Here is a 16,649-nt window from a genome sequence, read left to right as displayed (position 1 = left end):
GACCCTTTCCAAATAAATGGGTAACACAGAATGTTACAGATAGCTATAGCTCAAATTTAGGCCATGGCAGCCAAGCAGAAGAAGGGAGGAGATAGTCTATCTTCTGAGGAAAGTAGTGGGCCAGGAAGAGAGTCAGGGTAGACGTCACACCATTGACCAGTACGTGTGGACTGCTGCCATTGCAGTAGCAGATATCCAGGAAAGAGAGTTTGCTGGGGAAAAGATATGAAATATTGTGCAGTTGGCTAAAACAGATAAGGAGGACATTGCCAATCAGAGAGATAAAAGAGACTAACAGTAAGACACTGAAGAAGCATACTTAGTACTTGTGGATAATTGGACAGGCCCAGGAATAGACATGACTGTAGAATTTTCTTTTCATTTCCTTCCCCACAGTTGACTTTCAGGGAGAAATGATTATAAAATTGTTTAGGAGCTGTCTAGACGAATGATCCCTTAGACATTAGCCATTATACTGAATCCATGAAAATGGTTACAGTATCCTGAACACAGACTAAGTCCCTAACCAAAAGAGTTGTATCCAATCAGAATTGGAAATACTTTTGCTCACATATTGCCAAGTTTTCTTCTCTAACCTTGTCTTCCCCTATACAGATCTGGATATTATTGTAGGAACTCACAGAGGGTGTGTTTCCTCTTATAACTTCTTTCTCCCAGGCCATCAAACTGTCCAAGAAGGGAGTAGTTTCTTGGCAAAATGAATGCATGAAGGAATTAGTGCTGAAACCTCTGAATTTTTTTAGGCCTTGTCTGGGATCAGATAAATTTTGAGTCTAGCCCATTATTATGCAAACTTTATTCCCCTTCTAAAGCCCACCAATTCTCATGTTGTTATTATTTTTGTTTGATTGGTAATTTCCACCTTCTTTTAGGAAAATTAAGATTTCTAAGGAAGCCACTGTGAAAGTGGGGGAAATGGAATGAGGAGGATGAAAAGGTCAACAAACCAAACTGACCAACTCAATCAATTTCATTCAAATAGTTTCATCAAGTAATTGGCAGTTATTTTTGATTATTTAGGATTCTATGGTCATTTTGGGCTTTCCTGGTGAGTCAGGTTTTAAAGAATCTGCCTGCAATGCAGGAGACCTGGGTTCGATCCCTGGATCAGGAAGATCCCCTGGAGAAGGACATGACACCCTACTCCAGTATTCTTGCCTGGAGAATCCCATGGACAGAGGAGCCTGGCTGGCTACAGTCCACGGGGTCACAAAAAGTCGGACACAACTGGGCAACTCACACACACACACACATGGTCACTTTGTTTTCAGCCATTCATTGTTGATATGTAACCCGATAGTCAAGAAATCAAAAGCAAAGTTTTGAAACTAAGTCATACTTAAGGCTAGGTTTGTAGTCACCTAAGTAACTATTTGATTCAATGATAAAAGTGCCATTGAACCCATTGTAGTGGTGGAGTATGGACAGAACTGAAGACTGTGGCTTTCAACTTGTCCTTGAGTGGTGTGGCTGGCATAATTACAATTGACTTGTTCTTTGCTTAAAGTCAGCAGGATAGGTGAAAAATCAGATTTATAAAACAAATGCCTACCAAGTCTTTCCAGTTAGAATTATTGTTCTCCTTTTATTTTATTTTTGAATTTGTTTTTGTTTGTTGAAGTATAGTTGATTCACAATATTATATTTGTTTCAGGTTTACAACATAGTGATTTGATATTTTTATAGATTACACACCATACAAAGTTATTATAAAATATTGATCATATTCCCTATGCTTCACATTACATCCTTGAGACTTATTTATTTTATAACTGGCAGTTTCTACCTTTTAATCCTCTTCATCTGTTTCAGCCCTCCCCCCAGTCCTCTTCCCTCTGGTAATGGTATGTTTGTTCTCTGTATCTGTAAGTTTGTTTCTGTTTTGTTATATTTGTTACTTTGTTCTGGGTTTTTTTTTTTGGATTTTACATATAAGTGAAAACAGAGTGTTTGTCTTTCTCTATCTGGCATAAGAATGCTATTTCACATAAACACAAGATTTCATTGTTTTTATGACTGAGTAGATTTCCATTCTGTATATGGACCACATTTTCTTTACTCATTCATCTGTCAGTGGATCTTTAGATTGCTTCCGTGTCTTGGCTATTGTGACTGGTTTTGCTATGAACATGGGGGTATATGTATCATTTTGAATTATAATTTGTGTCTGGATATATGCCCAGGAATGGGATTGCTGGACCACCTGGCAACTCTACTTTTAACTCTTTTTTTTTCCTGCCATAATGCATGGCTTGTGGGATCTTAGTTTCCCAACCAGGGATTGAACCTGGGTCTCCTGCAGAGAGTCCTAACCACTGGAACACCAAGGAACTCCCTATTTTTAGCTTTTTTGGGGATAAATTTCCATATTTTTTCCATAGTGACTGTATTAATTTACATTCCACCAACAATTTGCTAAAGTTTCCTTTTCTCCACATCCATGCCACTACTTTTTATTTCCTGTCTTTTTAACTAGAGCCATTTTGTCAAGTATGAGATAGTATCTCATTGTGGCTTTGATTTGCATTTGCCTAATGATAAGTGAGAAGACTCTTGAGAGTCCCTTGGACTGCAAGGAGATCCAACCAGTCCATCCTAAAGGAGATCATTCCTGGGTGTTCATTGGAAGGACTGATGCTGAAGCTGAAACTCCAATACTTTGGCCACCTCATTCGAAGAGTTGACTCATTGGAAAAGACCCTGATGCTGGGAGGGATTAGGGGCAGGAGGAGAAGGGGACGACAGAGGATGAGATGGCTGGATGGCATCACTGACTCGATGGACATGAGTTTGGGTAAACTCAGGGAGTTGGTGATGGACAGGGAGGCCTGGCGTGCTGTGATTCATGGGGTCTCAAAGAGTCGGACACAACTGAGCGACTGAACTGAACTGAACTGAACTGAATGATAAGTGATGTTGAGCATCTTTTCTTGTGTCTGTTAGCCATTTGTATGCTTGCTTTGCAAAGTGCCTATTTAGATTTCCTGCCCATTTTTAATAGGATTTTTTATATTGAGTTGTATGAGTTCTTTGTATATTTTGGGTATTAACTCCTTATTAAACATATAACTTACAAATATCTTCTCACATTCAGTACATTGCTTTTTTGTTTTGTTGATGATTTCCTTCACTGTGCAAAAGTTTTGAAGTTTAGGCCCCATTTATTGAGTTTTGCTTTTGTTGCCCTTGCCTGAGAAGACAGATTCAAAAAAATTGCTAAGACTGATGTCAAGGAAAGTATTGCCTATGTTTTCTTCCAGAAGTTTTATGGTTTCAGGTCTTACATTTGTCTTTAATCAATTTTGAGTATGTTTTTGTATATGATGTGGGAAGATGTTCTAGTTTCATTGTTTTACATGTAGCTGTCCAGTTTTCCTAATATCACTTATTGAGGAGACTGTCTTTCCCCCATTGTGTATTTTTGCTTCCTTTGTCATAGATTAACTGGCCATATGTGCATGGGTTTATTTCTGGGCTACTCAGTACCATTCATCAATGTGTCTGTTTTTGTGCCAGAACCATACTGTCTTATTTACTATAGCTTTTTAATATAGTTTGAGATCAGGGAGCATGATACCTCCAGCTTTGTTCTTCTTTCTCAAGATCGCTTTCACTACCTGGGGTCTTTTGCGGTTCCATACAAATTTTAGGATTATTTGTTCCAGTTCTGTGAAAAGTGCCATGGGTAATTTTTTAGCAATTGCTTTGAATCTCTAGTTTGCTTTGTGTAGTATTGACATTTGAATAATACTAATTCTTCTGGCCCATAAACATGGAATATCTTTCCATATATCTATGTTACTTTCAATTTCTTTCATCAGTATCTTAGTTTTCTGAGTATAGGTCTTTGGTTAATTTTATTTATCCTTGGTTAATTTTAAGGTATTTTAATCTTTTGGATTCACTAATAAATGGGATTGTTTTCTTGATTTCTCTTTCTGATAGTTATAATTATTAGTATATAGAAACATAATAGATTTCTAAAAAAAAAAAAAAGAAACATAATAGATTTCTGCAAATTACTTTTATAACCTTCAACTTTACAGAATTAATTCATTTATGTGTAATAATAGCTTTTTTGGTAGAGTCTTTCAGAGTTTCTATATATACTATTATGTCATCTACAAATAGTGACAATTTTACTTCTCCTTTTCCAAGGCATTTGCTTTTTATTTTTTTCTTGTCTGATTGCTGTAGCTAGAACTTCCAATACTGTGTTAAATAGAAGTGGCCTGAGTGGTCATCCTTCTCTTGTTCCTGATGTTAGCTGTGGGTTTGTCATAAATGTCCTTTATTATGTTTATACCAACTTTGTTGAGAGTTTTTAAATCATAAATGGATGTTGAATTTTGTCAAAAGGTTTCTCTGCATCTATCAAGATGATCACTTATGTGATTTTTATCCTTCCTTTTGCTAATATGGTGTATCATATTGATTGATTTGTGAATATTGAACCATCCTTTCACCTATGGAATACTTTCCCCTTGATCATGAAGTATGATCCTTTTAATGTATAGTTATATACGGTTTGATAATATTTTGTTGACCCATTGATTTTCTAGTTGTGTATTGTTTAGTCTCCATGTGTTTGTGTTTTTTCCAGTTTTATTCCTGTAATTGATTTCTAGTTTCATATTGTTGTGGTCAGAAAAGATGCTTGATATTATTTTAATATTCTTTTTTTTTTCCTAATTTTATTTTATTTTTCAACTTTACATAATTGTATTAGTTTTGCCAAATATCAAAATGAATCCGCCACAGGTATACATGTGTTCCCCATCCTGAACCCTCCTCCCTCCTCCCTCCCCATACCATCCCTCTGGGTCGTCCCAGTGCACTAGCCCCAAGCATCCAGTATCGTGCATCTTATATTTGTTGAAAATTGTTTAGTGGCTTAAATTGTGATTTATCCTGGATATTATTTCCATGTGCACTTCAAAATAATGTGTATTTTGCTGTTTTGGTATGGATTGTTCTTTAGATACCCATTAAGCCATTGGTCTGATGTATCATTTAAGGCCTGTTTTCTTATTCATCCTGATTTTCTGTATGGATGGATCATCCAGACAAAAAATCTCAGTGAGGTATTAAAGTCCCTTACTCTTATTATTTTACCATCGATTTATCCCATTCAAATATTCAGATGTTCCTATGTTAGGTGCATATATGCTTATGAATGCTATATCTTCTTCTTGGATTGATGCCTTTATCATTATATAATTCTCTTTATCTTTTGATATAGACTTTGTTTTAAAGTCTATTTCGTCTGATATAACAAATCAGCTTTCCTTTCACTTCAAGTCCATTGCCTTAACCACTCAGCCATGACTACCAACTTTCCTTTTCATTTTCAAAGGATTTGGTTTTTAAAAATAAACAATCTGTGTACTACTTTCCAGGGGTGGGGGTGGGGGAGGAATGTCTGTTGCATGAAGTAGGGGGTACTATCACCTAGGGAATATTGTCCATAACCCACATTCCCTTATTATTCCAGTTCTCAATAGTCAAAACTAAATACCCCAAAACTAAAATACAACTTTGGGTCAGCACCAACCTTACTTAATAGATTGTGAAAGAATCTGGGGAAGGAAAGCAGATATCTGAAATCAGTTACCTCAGCTGAAATCTTATGGTTTCAGCATTTTTGGAAGAGTACATAATATGGAGCTGGCCAAAAGGTTTGTTCATTTTTTTTTCCCACATGGTGTCTCTAGTAGAGCTCAGTTGTCTTTAACTTCATTCAAAGAAATTTTGCTAGGTTGTATTGTGACAGCTGTCATATAAGTGTACATTAAAAAACTTACCCAAATTGGTTAATTTTTTTGTAGACATTTTAATGTTGAAAATGAAAAACTCAATATTTTGGGTATATTATGTTTTATTATTTCAAGAAAGGTAAAAACACAACTGAAATGCGAAAAAAAAAAAACAAAACTGTGCAGTGTATGGAGAAGGTGCTGTGACTGATCAAACATGTCAAAAGTGGTTTGTGAAGTTCCATGCTATATATTTCTTGCTGTAATATACTCCACAGCTCAGTAGGTCGGTTGATGTTGATAGTGATCAAATCAAGACATTAATTGAGGGCAGTCAAAATTATACCACGTGGGAGATAGCCAACACATTCAAAATGTCCAAATCAAGCATTAAAGATCATTTGTACCAGCTTAGTTATGTTAATCACTTTGATGTTTGAGTACATAAATTAAGCAGAAAAAACCTTCTTGACCATAGTTCCTCGTGTGATTCTCTACTTATGTGTAACGGAAATGCTCCATTTCTAAAACAAATTGTGATGTGCAATGAAAAGTGGATACTGTACAATAATGTGGAATGAAAGAGATCACAGAGTAAGCGAAATGACCCACCACCAACCACTGAAGGCCAGTCGACATCCAAAGAAGATGATGTTGTGTATATAGTGGAATTGGAAGGGAGTCCTCTATTATGAGCCCCTTCTGTAAAACCAAACAATCCCAACAAGTACAGCTCCCAAATGAAAGCAGTGCTCAACAAAAACTGTCCAGAATTAGTCAACAGAAAGTGCATAATCTTCAATCAGGACAATGCAAGAAGGCATGTTTCTTTGATAATCAGGAAAAAACTGCTACAGCTTGGCTGGGAAGTTCTGATCATCCATCATGTTCATCAGATATTGCACTTTGGGGTGTCCATTTATTTTGGTTTTTATAAAATTCTCTTAATGGAAAAAGTTTCAAATCCCTGGAAGACTGTAAAACGCACCTGTAATAGTTCTTTGCTCAAAGAGATAAAAAGTTTTGGGAAGATATAATTATGAAATTGCCTGAAAAATGGCAGAAGGTAGTGGAACAAAGTAGTAAATATGTTATTCAATAAAATTCTTGCTCAAAATGAAAAATGTATCTTTTATTTTTACTTAAAAAAACCAAAGGAACTTTTTGGTCACCCTAATACTTTCAGAGAGAGATGGAATGTTTATGCTGGGAGAGATCTAATGCCTTTATTGTTTCATAACTGTCTTGATATTAAATTTATAATGTCACCTGACATTCTCCACAGGGTTGCGATGAGGCAAGGCACATATCCTGGTCTCCGGAAATATCTGATAGGTAGAAGACAGGGCATCCTCACTTCCGAACACTGATGGAATAACCTATTGCAGATCATTTTAAAAATGCAAGCATAGGAGGTGACAAACTTTCCTCCCAAGCTTTCAGGAAAAGAGAAAAATAACTTCTTTAGAAAACTGGGTACTACTTGAAAAAAGGAAGTACTTCCCCATGTCTGCCCCTGAAAAACTTCCACTAGCCAAAGTTAGACTTGAGAAATCACAGTTCCAGCTGCATGAAAAATACAGGATGTAGAGATAATGTTGTCCTGCATTGAACCATTGTAAAATCACACCTTGGTTATGCTGCTGCTGCTGCTGCTAAGTTGCTTCAGTCGTGTCCGACTCTGTGTGACCCCACATACGGCAGCCCACCAGGCTCCCCTGTCCCTGGGATTCTCCAGGCAAGAACACTGGAGTGGGTTGCCATTTCCTTCTCCAATGCATGAAAGTGAAAAGTGAAAGTGAAGTTGCTCAGTCGTGTCCGACTCTTTGCGACCCCATGGACTGCAGCCCACCAGGCTCCTCTGTCCATGGGATTTTCCAGGCAAGGGTACTGGAGTGGGGTGCCATCGCCTTCTCCAATGCATGAAAGTGAAAAGTGAAAGTGAAGTTGCTCAGTCGTGTCCGACTCTTTGCGACCCCATGGACTGCAGCCCACCAGGCTCCTCTGTCCATGGGATTTTCCAGGCAAGGGTACTGGAGTGGGGTGCCATCGCCTTCTCCGGTTGGTTATGCTACAGGACTCTAAATCAAATCATGCATGCTACAGGCTCTACCCATTGAAGCAGGTTAAATCAACTGCTTAGAGCCCACCTTGAGCTGTTATCTACCAGATTCCTGAATTTTTGATGGGGGAGCGAATACTGCTGCCTGAGTTTATCTTAAGCTCTTAAGAGCAAAGATTGTTGAATAGAGACTAATGTCTTCAAATTTTCTGGACTATCTGAGTCTGGGTTATCTGTGAGTCTGGCTTCCAAAGGAAAAATTGGAGTAGAATGGGAATAGCAGAAGAAAATACATGGATGCATATTTTCACTAGGAGCAGCCAAAATAAAGTTTAAAAATTCTTCTCTTTTCCTCTTCCTCTGCCATTCAACCCCCTTGCAGCCTTGTGAATATTCAGTTTACTTATTTTTCATAATGGTGAGCTCACTGACATATAGACATATTACATTTCAGAAAAGCTCTAGTTATTTCTAGTTATCCTCTGGAACTATATGGAAAAAGTTTAAACTTGGTTAAAAATGGCAAATTTTCAAATATTTCAAGGTAACTGTTGTTGTCCCTCATTATTTAATATCTGTTCAGTTCAGCTCAGTCACTCAGTCATGTCCAACTCTTTGTGACCCCATGGACGGCAGCATGCCAGGCTTCTCTGTCCATCACAAGCTCCTGGAGCTTGCTCAAACTCATGGCCATCAAGTCAGTGATGCCATACAACCTCTGTCGTCCCCTTATCCTCCCACCTTCAATCTTTCCCAGAATCAGGGTCCTTTCAATGAGTCAGTTCTTCGCATCAGGTGGCCAAAGTATTGCAGCTTCAGCTTCAACATCAGTCCTTCCAATGAATATTCAGGACTGGTTTCCTTTACGATTGACTGGTTTGCTCTCCTTGCAGTCCAAGGGACTCTCAAGAGTCTTCTCCAACACCACAGTTCAAAAGCATCAATTTTTCAGTATTCAGCTTTCTTTATGGTCCGACTCTCACATCCATATATGACTACTGGAAAAACCATAGCTTTAACTATATGGACCTTTGTTGGCAAAGTAATGTCTCTGCTTTTTAGTATGCTGTCTAGGTTGGTCATAGCTTTTCTTCCAAGGAGCAAGCGTCTTTTAGTTTCATGGCTACAGTCACTATCTGCAGTGATTTTGGAGCCCAAGAAAATAAAGTCTGTCACTGTTTCCATTCTTTCCCCATCTATTTGCCATGAAGTGATCGTAGTTTTTTGAATGTTGAGTTTTAAGCCAGTGTTTTCACTCTCCTCTTATACCTGAATTATCCAATATTCCAAAACTTGTCTATCAAATCTCCACTCTTTCTAATTGATCCTGAAAAAATCTAATTTCTAAAATAGAATTAGATTTAAAAATCCCTTTTGTTCATCACTTTCCTGCTTAAGGACCTAAAATTCATTCCCACTGTTTACTTTTTGTTGCCCATTTAAAAAAGATATGTCTGTTGATGTATTATACAGTAAAGTTTACCTTTCTAAGTATATAGTTCTGAATTTCGACAAATATAGTCTTTTAGCCATCACCACATCAATATATAGAATATTTTCATTACCCTCCAAAGTCTACTTGTTCTGTTGCAGTCAACGTCTTTCACCCACCCCTGTGACCACTGATCTGATTTCTCTCCTTTATAGGTTTGCCTCTTCTGGAAAATTATATAACTGGAATCATAGAGTATACAGCCTTTTGTGTCTGTCTTCTTTCCCAAAGCAAAATGCTTTTGAGATTTATTCACGTTGTGGCATGAGGATCAGTAGTTCTTTCCTTTTACTGCTAAATTGTGTTCCATTAGATAAATGCACCATGGTTTGATCATTCATTAGTTGATGAGAATTTGAGTTTATCCTGTTTTGTTATTGCTTTTCAGAAAAACTGCTATGAGAATTTTTTGTAGGTCTCTGTGGATATGTGTTTCCATTTCTTTTGATTAAATACACAGGAATGAAGTGGTTGGGTCATAAGTTATATATTTAAAATTACAAGAACCTGCCAAACTGTTTTCCAAAGAGGCTATACTGTTTTGCTTTTCCAACAGCAATGTATATAAGCTCCAGTTGCTCTGCAACTTCACCAGGTATAGTTGGGTTATCTGTTTTTGCCATTTAGAAGGTATGTATTGTTACTTTATTGTGATTTATTTAATTTGGATTTCCCTAAAGAAAAATTAGGCTTCCCAGGTGGCACTAGTGGTAAAGAACCTGCCTGCCAATGCAGGAGACATAGAGACAGGAGTTCGATCCCTTGGAGGAGGGCATGACAACCCACTCCAGTATTCAAGCCTGGAGAATCCCATGGACAGAGGAGCCTGGTGGGCTACTGTCCAAGGGGTTGCAAAGAGTTGGACACAATTGAAGTGATTTAGGACCTGCATGCACGCAAAGAAAAATTATTTTGGGTAACTTCCTTAGAGTGACTGTTCAAAACTGCTCCAATTTTCATTGGATTGTTTTACCATGATTGAGTTGTGAGAGCTTTTTTATATGTTATGGATACAAGTCTTTATCAAGCATGTGTTCTGAGATATTATCTCCTTGCTTGTGGCTTGCCTTCGTCCTTAACAGCATCATTTGAATAGCAGAGGTTTTAAATTATGATAAAGTCAAATTATCAAACTTCCTTTTGTTGTCTATGCTTTATGCGTCCTGTGTAAGAAATCTTAGCCTAACCCAAGTCACATTGACTTTCTCTAGAAGTGTTTTGGTTTTACATTTAGAACAGTGATGCATTTAGAGCTGATTTTACAATACGGATTAAAGGTCATTTTTATTCTTGCAGTGATCTATTTTTTGCAGCATTATTTGTTGAAAATACTATTTTTTCTCCATTGAATACCTTGTCACCTTTGTTGAAAATCAATTGATCGTAAGTATTTTGTGTCTTTCTATGCTCTCTTCTGTTTTATTCTATTCATCTATATGTTATCCTTTCGCAAATACTACACTTTCTTGATTACTCTGGCTTCATAGTAAGTCTTAAAAGCAAGTAGTGTATATGGTTATGCTTAAAAAAGGAGCCCTTGTCTTTTCTGAAATATGAAATATAACTCTGATCTGTATCAGGATAACTGGTAGGGGAGATTTGGGTAAAGATGCAGAGGAAACAAAACAGCTGAGTTGAACGTTATTGAAGCTAGGTGATGAGTAGACAGAGGCACAGTCTCTCCACTTTGGTATGTGATTTTTCCATTAAAAAAAGAAAGCAAGTAATGTAAGTCTTCCAATGTTGCTCTTGTGAAAATTGTATTGGCTATTCTAGTCAGTTTGGCCCAACATAAAACAAGACCCTTAAGGACTGAAACTCATTATACAAGACCTATTTAATAATTCTCACTGCTTTTCCAAATTTGGCATGTTAGCAGCCAAATTAAGCCTGTTCTTAATTTCAAAAGAGTGAGTGGCACCTCTTGATGGATTGTTGTTGTTTTATTGTTTAGTCACTAAATTGTGTCTGACTCTTTTGTGATCCCATGGACTGTAGCCTGCCAGACTTCTTTGTCCATGGGATTTCCCAGGAAAGAATACTGGAGTGGATAACATTTCCTTCTCCAGGAGATCTTCCTGACCCAGGGATTGAATCTGTGTCTCCTGCATTGGCAGATGGATTCTTTACTACTGAGCGAGCAGGCAAACTCCTTGATTGATTGCCTCAACCTGAATGGATGATCCCACCCATTAAGGCCCCTGTACTACTTTCATATTGCTGCTGTGACAAATCACCACAAATTTAGTGGCTTAACACAACTTTGGAAACATAATGGGCAACAGGCACATGAAAAATGCTCAGCATCACTAATCATCAGAAAAAAAGAAATCAAAACCACAATGAGATATCACCTTACATCAGAATGGCTTTGATCAAAAAGCGTACAAGGAACAAATGTTGGCAAGGATGTAGGTAAAAGGGAACCCCCATACACTTTGATGGGAATGTTAATTGGTGCAACCACTATGGATGGTAGTATGGAGGTTCCTCAAAAAACCAGAAGTAGAACTAGCATATAGTCTAGCAATTCCACTCCTGGTTGTATACCAGAAGAAAATTAAAACACTAATTAAAAAAAGATACGTGCACCTCAATGTTCATAGCAGCATTATTTACAAAAGCTAAGAGATGAAAGCAACCTAAGTGTACATCAACAGATAAATTGATAAAGATGTAACACACACATGCACGCACGCCCAGTAATATTGCTTAGCCATAGGAAAGAATGAAATTCTGCCATTTGCAACAACATAGGTGGCCCTGAAATAAGTCAGAGAAAGATAAATACTGTGCAATCTCACTTAGAAGTGAAATCTAAAAAAATAAAATAAACTAGTTAATATAACAGAAAAAACAGTCTCACAGATACAAAGAACAAACTAGTGGTTACCAGTGCGGAGAGGGAAGGGGGGAGGGACAAGATAGGGGGAGGGGACTAAGGTACAAAGTACTATGTATTAAATAAATAAATTACAAAGATACATTGTACCATACAGGAAATATATAGCCACTATTTTACAACTATAAATGGAGTATAACTTCTACAAATTGTGAATCACTATGTTGTACACCTGAAACTTATATTGTACATCAACTGTAGTTCAATTTAAAACATTTTAATAAAACATTTAAAAAATGGACAAGGAACCTATATAGACATTTTTCAAAGAAGACAAACAGCCAACAGGTACATGAAAAGTTGCTCAACTTTGCTAATTAATCATCAGGGAAATGCAAATCAAAACCACCATGAAATATCATCTCACACCTTTCAGGATGGCAATTAAAAAAAAATAGGAGATAACAAGTGCTGGTAAGGGTGGGGAGGAAAGGGGGCCCTCTTACTCTGTTGATGTGAACATGAATTGGGACAATCATGACAGAAAAAAAGTGTTGAGGATTCTCAAAAAATTAAAAATGGAGCAATCATATGATCCAGCAATCCCACTTCTGGGTATACATCTAAAGGAAATAGAATCAGCATTTTGAAGAGATATCTGCCCTCACATGTTTGTGGCATTATTCACAATAGCCAAGATATGGAAGCTAAGTATCCATTGACGGATAAATGGGTAAAGAAAATGTCTCACACTCATACACACACACACAATGAAATACCATTTACCCATAAAAAGAAAGAAATCATGTCATTTTGACAACATGGATGAACATGAAAAAAGTTATGCTAAGTGAAATAAGCCAGACTCAAACACAAATATGGTCTGATTGATGAAAATGAAAGAGGAGAGTGAAAAAGCTGGCTTAAAACTCAACATTCAAAAAATGAAGATCATGGCATCTGGTCCCATCACTTCATGGCAAACAGATGGGAAACAATGGAAACAGTGACAGACTATTTCCTTGGGCTCCAAAATCACTGCAGATAGTGACTGTAGCCATGAAATTAAAAGACGCTTGCTCCTTGGAAGAAAAGCTAGACAGCATATTAAAAAGCAGAGACATACATATATATGGAATTTAGAAAAATGGTAACGATAACCCTGTATGCAAGACAGCAAAAGAGGCACAGATGTACTGAACAGTCTTTTGGACTCTGTGGGAGAGGGTGAGGGCAGGACGATATGGGAGAAGGACATTGAAACATGTAAATTATCATATGTGAAACAAATCGCCAGTCCAGGTGCGATGCATGATACAGGGTGCTTGGGGCTGGTGCACTGGGATGACCCAGAAGGATGGGATGGAGAGGGAGGTGGGAGGGGGTTTCAGGATGGGGAACACATGTACACCCATGGTGGATTCAAGTCAATTTATGGCAAAAGCAATACAATATTTAAAGTAAAATAAATAAACAGAAAAATAAATAAATAAAAAGCAGAGACATCACTTTGCCGACAAAGGTCCATCTAGTCAAAGCTATGGTTTTTCCAGTAGTCATATATGGATATGAGAGTTGGACCATAAAGAAAGCTGAATGCCAAAGAATTGATGTTTTTGAACTGTGATGGAGAAGACTTTTGAGAGTCCCTTGGACTGCAAGGAGAGCAAACCAGTCAATAGTAAAGGAAATCAGTCCTGAATATTCATTGGAAGGACCGATGGTGAAGCTGAAACTCCAATACTTTGGCCACCTGATGTGAAGAATTGACTCATTGGAAAAGACCCTGATGCTGGGAAAGATTCAAGGTGGGAGGATAAGGGGACGACAGAGGATGGATGAGATGGTTGGATGGCATCACCAGCTCGATGGACATGAGTTTGAGCAAGCTCCAGGAGTTGGTGATGGACAAGGAAGCCTGGCATGCTGCAGTCCATGGGGTCACAGAGTTGGACACAACTGAGCAACTGAACTGAACTCACTTACATGTAGAACATAAAAAGTTTAACTTACAGAACCAGGGTAGGATGGTATCTGTCAGGCACTGGGAGGTAAGGGAAATGGGGAGATGTTGATCAAAGAGTACAAAATTTCAGTTATAAGATGAATAAGTTCTGGGGAACTAATGTACAGCATTGGTGAGAAATTAGAACTCTTGTACACTGTTGGTGAGAATGTCAGATGGTGTGACTGTTGCAGAAAACAGTATGGAGGTCCGTCAAAACATTAAAAAGAGAATTATCATATAATCCAGCAATCCCACTGACTTCTGGGTACATATCAAATTGGTATCTCAAGGAGATGTTTGTATACAAATGTTCATAGTAACCTTATTCACAATATCCTAAAAGAAGATACTCAAGTGTCCATCAACAAATGAATCAATGAACAAAATGTGGTATATGCATACAATAGGATATTATTAAGCCTTGAAAAAGAAGGAAATCCTACATTTCCCATGCTACAATATGAATGAAACTTGAGAACGTTATGCTAAGTGAAATAAACTAGTCATAAAAGACAAATATTGTATGATTTAACTTACATGAGGTACCCAGAGTAGTCAAATTCAGAGAATAGAGTATTACTCAGCCATTAAAAAGAATACATTTGAATCAGTTCTAATGAGATGGATGAAACTGGAGCCTATTATACAGAGTGAAGTAAGCCAGAAGGAAAAACACCAATACAGTATACTAACGCATATATATGGAATTTAGAAAGATGGTAACAATAACCCTGTGTACGAGGCAGCAAAAGAGACACTGATGTATAGAACTATCTTATGGACTCTGTGGGAGAGGGAGAGGGTGGGAAGATTTGGGAGAATGGCATTGAAACATGTAAAATATCATGTATGAAACGAGTCGCCAGTCCAGGTTCGATGCACGATACTGGATGCTTGGGGCTGGTGCACTGGGACGACCCAGAGGGATGGTATGGGGAGGGAGGAGGGTTCAGGATGGGGAACACATGTATACCTGTGGTGGATTCATTTTGATATTTGGCAAAACTAATACAATTATGTAAAGTTTAAAAATAAAATAAAATTTAAAAAAAAAGAAAAAAAAATTCAGAGACAGATAATGGAATGACGTTTGCCAGGGGTTGTGGGAAGAAGGAAATGAAGAGTGGTTGTTTAATGGGTATATATAGTTTCAGTTTTTCAAGATGAAAAGAGTTCTGGAGTTGGTTGCATAATGATGTGAATGTAACACTGGTGGACTGTACACATAAAATGATTAAAATGATAAATCTAAAAAAATTAAAGCAAACTAGTGAATATAACAAAATAGATACAGAGTCACAGATAGAGAAAACAAACTAGTGGTTACCAATGAAGAAGTGGGAAGGGAAGAGGAACAAGATAGGGGTATGGCATTAAGAGATACAAACTATTATGTGTAAAATAAATAAGCAAAAATGATATGTCCTATACCATAGGAAATATAGTCATTGTCTTATAATAACTTTAAATGGAGTATAATCTATAAAAAATATCAAATTGCTATATTGCATCCTTGAACCTAATATAATGTAAATTAACTACACTTCAATTAACTATAAGTAAGTAAATAAACAAACAAAACAACTCAATTTTATTATGTTATAGCTTTGTAGATTAGAAATTTGACTCAGGTCTCTCTGGGCTGAAATGAGAGTGTTGGTAGGCTTCTTATCCTTTTTGGAGGCTCAAGGGGGGTGGTTTTTATCTCTTTGTTTTTTTGGCCGCACCACAAGACATGCAGGATATTGGTTCTGCGGGATCTTGATTCAGGAGAGGGAGGGAATCCATGCCCCCTGCAGTGGGCTCTGGGAGGTTTAGCCACTGGACTGCCAGAGAAGGCTCTGGAATTTGTTTTTTTGCCTTTTTCAGCTTTTAGAGGCTGCCCACATTCCATCTTCAAAGCTAACAATGGACAGTTGAGTCTTATGTTGAATCATTCTGATACCACTGACTCTTGCTCTTCCCCTTTCTATTTTTAAGGATTCTTGGGTTTCCATTTGGGCATACTGACTAATACAGAAGAATCTCCCTATTTTAAGGTCACCTGATTAGGAACTTAAACTCCATCTGAACTTTATTTCTCTGTTGCCTTATAACATAATATATTCCCAGGTTCTGAGGTTTAGGACACGGACATCTTTTAAGGACTATTATGCTTCCCTGGGGGCTCAGACAGGAAAGAATCCACCTACAATGCAGGAGACCCCAGTTCGATCCCTGAGTCAGGAAGATCCCCTGGAGAAGGGAATAGTACTCTTGCCTGGAGAATGCCATGGAGAGAGGAGCCTGGCGGGATATAGTCCATGGGGTCTCAGAGAGTTGAACATGACTGAGTGACTAACACTAACTCTGCTGCCTGCAGGGCTTCTCAGGTGATGCTGGTGGTAAAGAATCTGCCAGTGTAGGAGACATAGGAGACGTGGGTTCAATCCCTGGGGCAGGAAGATCCCCTGGAGAAGGGCATGGCA

The sequence above is a fragment of the Bos indicus x Bos taurus genome, chromosome X (genome assembly GCF_003369695.1).
Source record: "Bos indicus x Bos taurus breed Angus x Brahman F1 hybrid chromosome X, Bos_hybrid_MaternalHap_v2.0, whole genome shotgun sequence".
NCBI classification, from domain to species: Eukaryota; Metazoa; Chordata; class Mammalia; order Artiodactyla; family Bovidae; genus Bos; species Bos indicus x Bos taurus.
The sequence above is the reverse complement of the archived record's forward strand: the minus strand, read 5'-3'. Positions refer to the sequence as shown.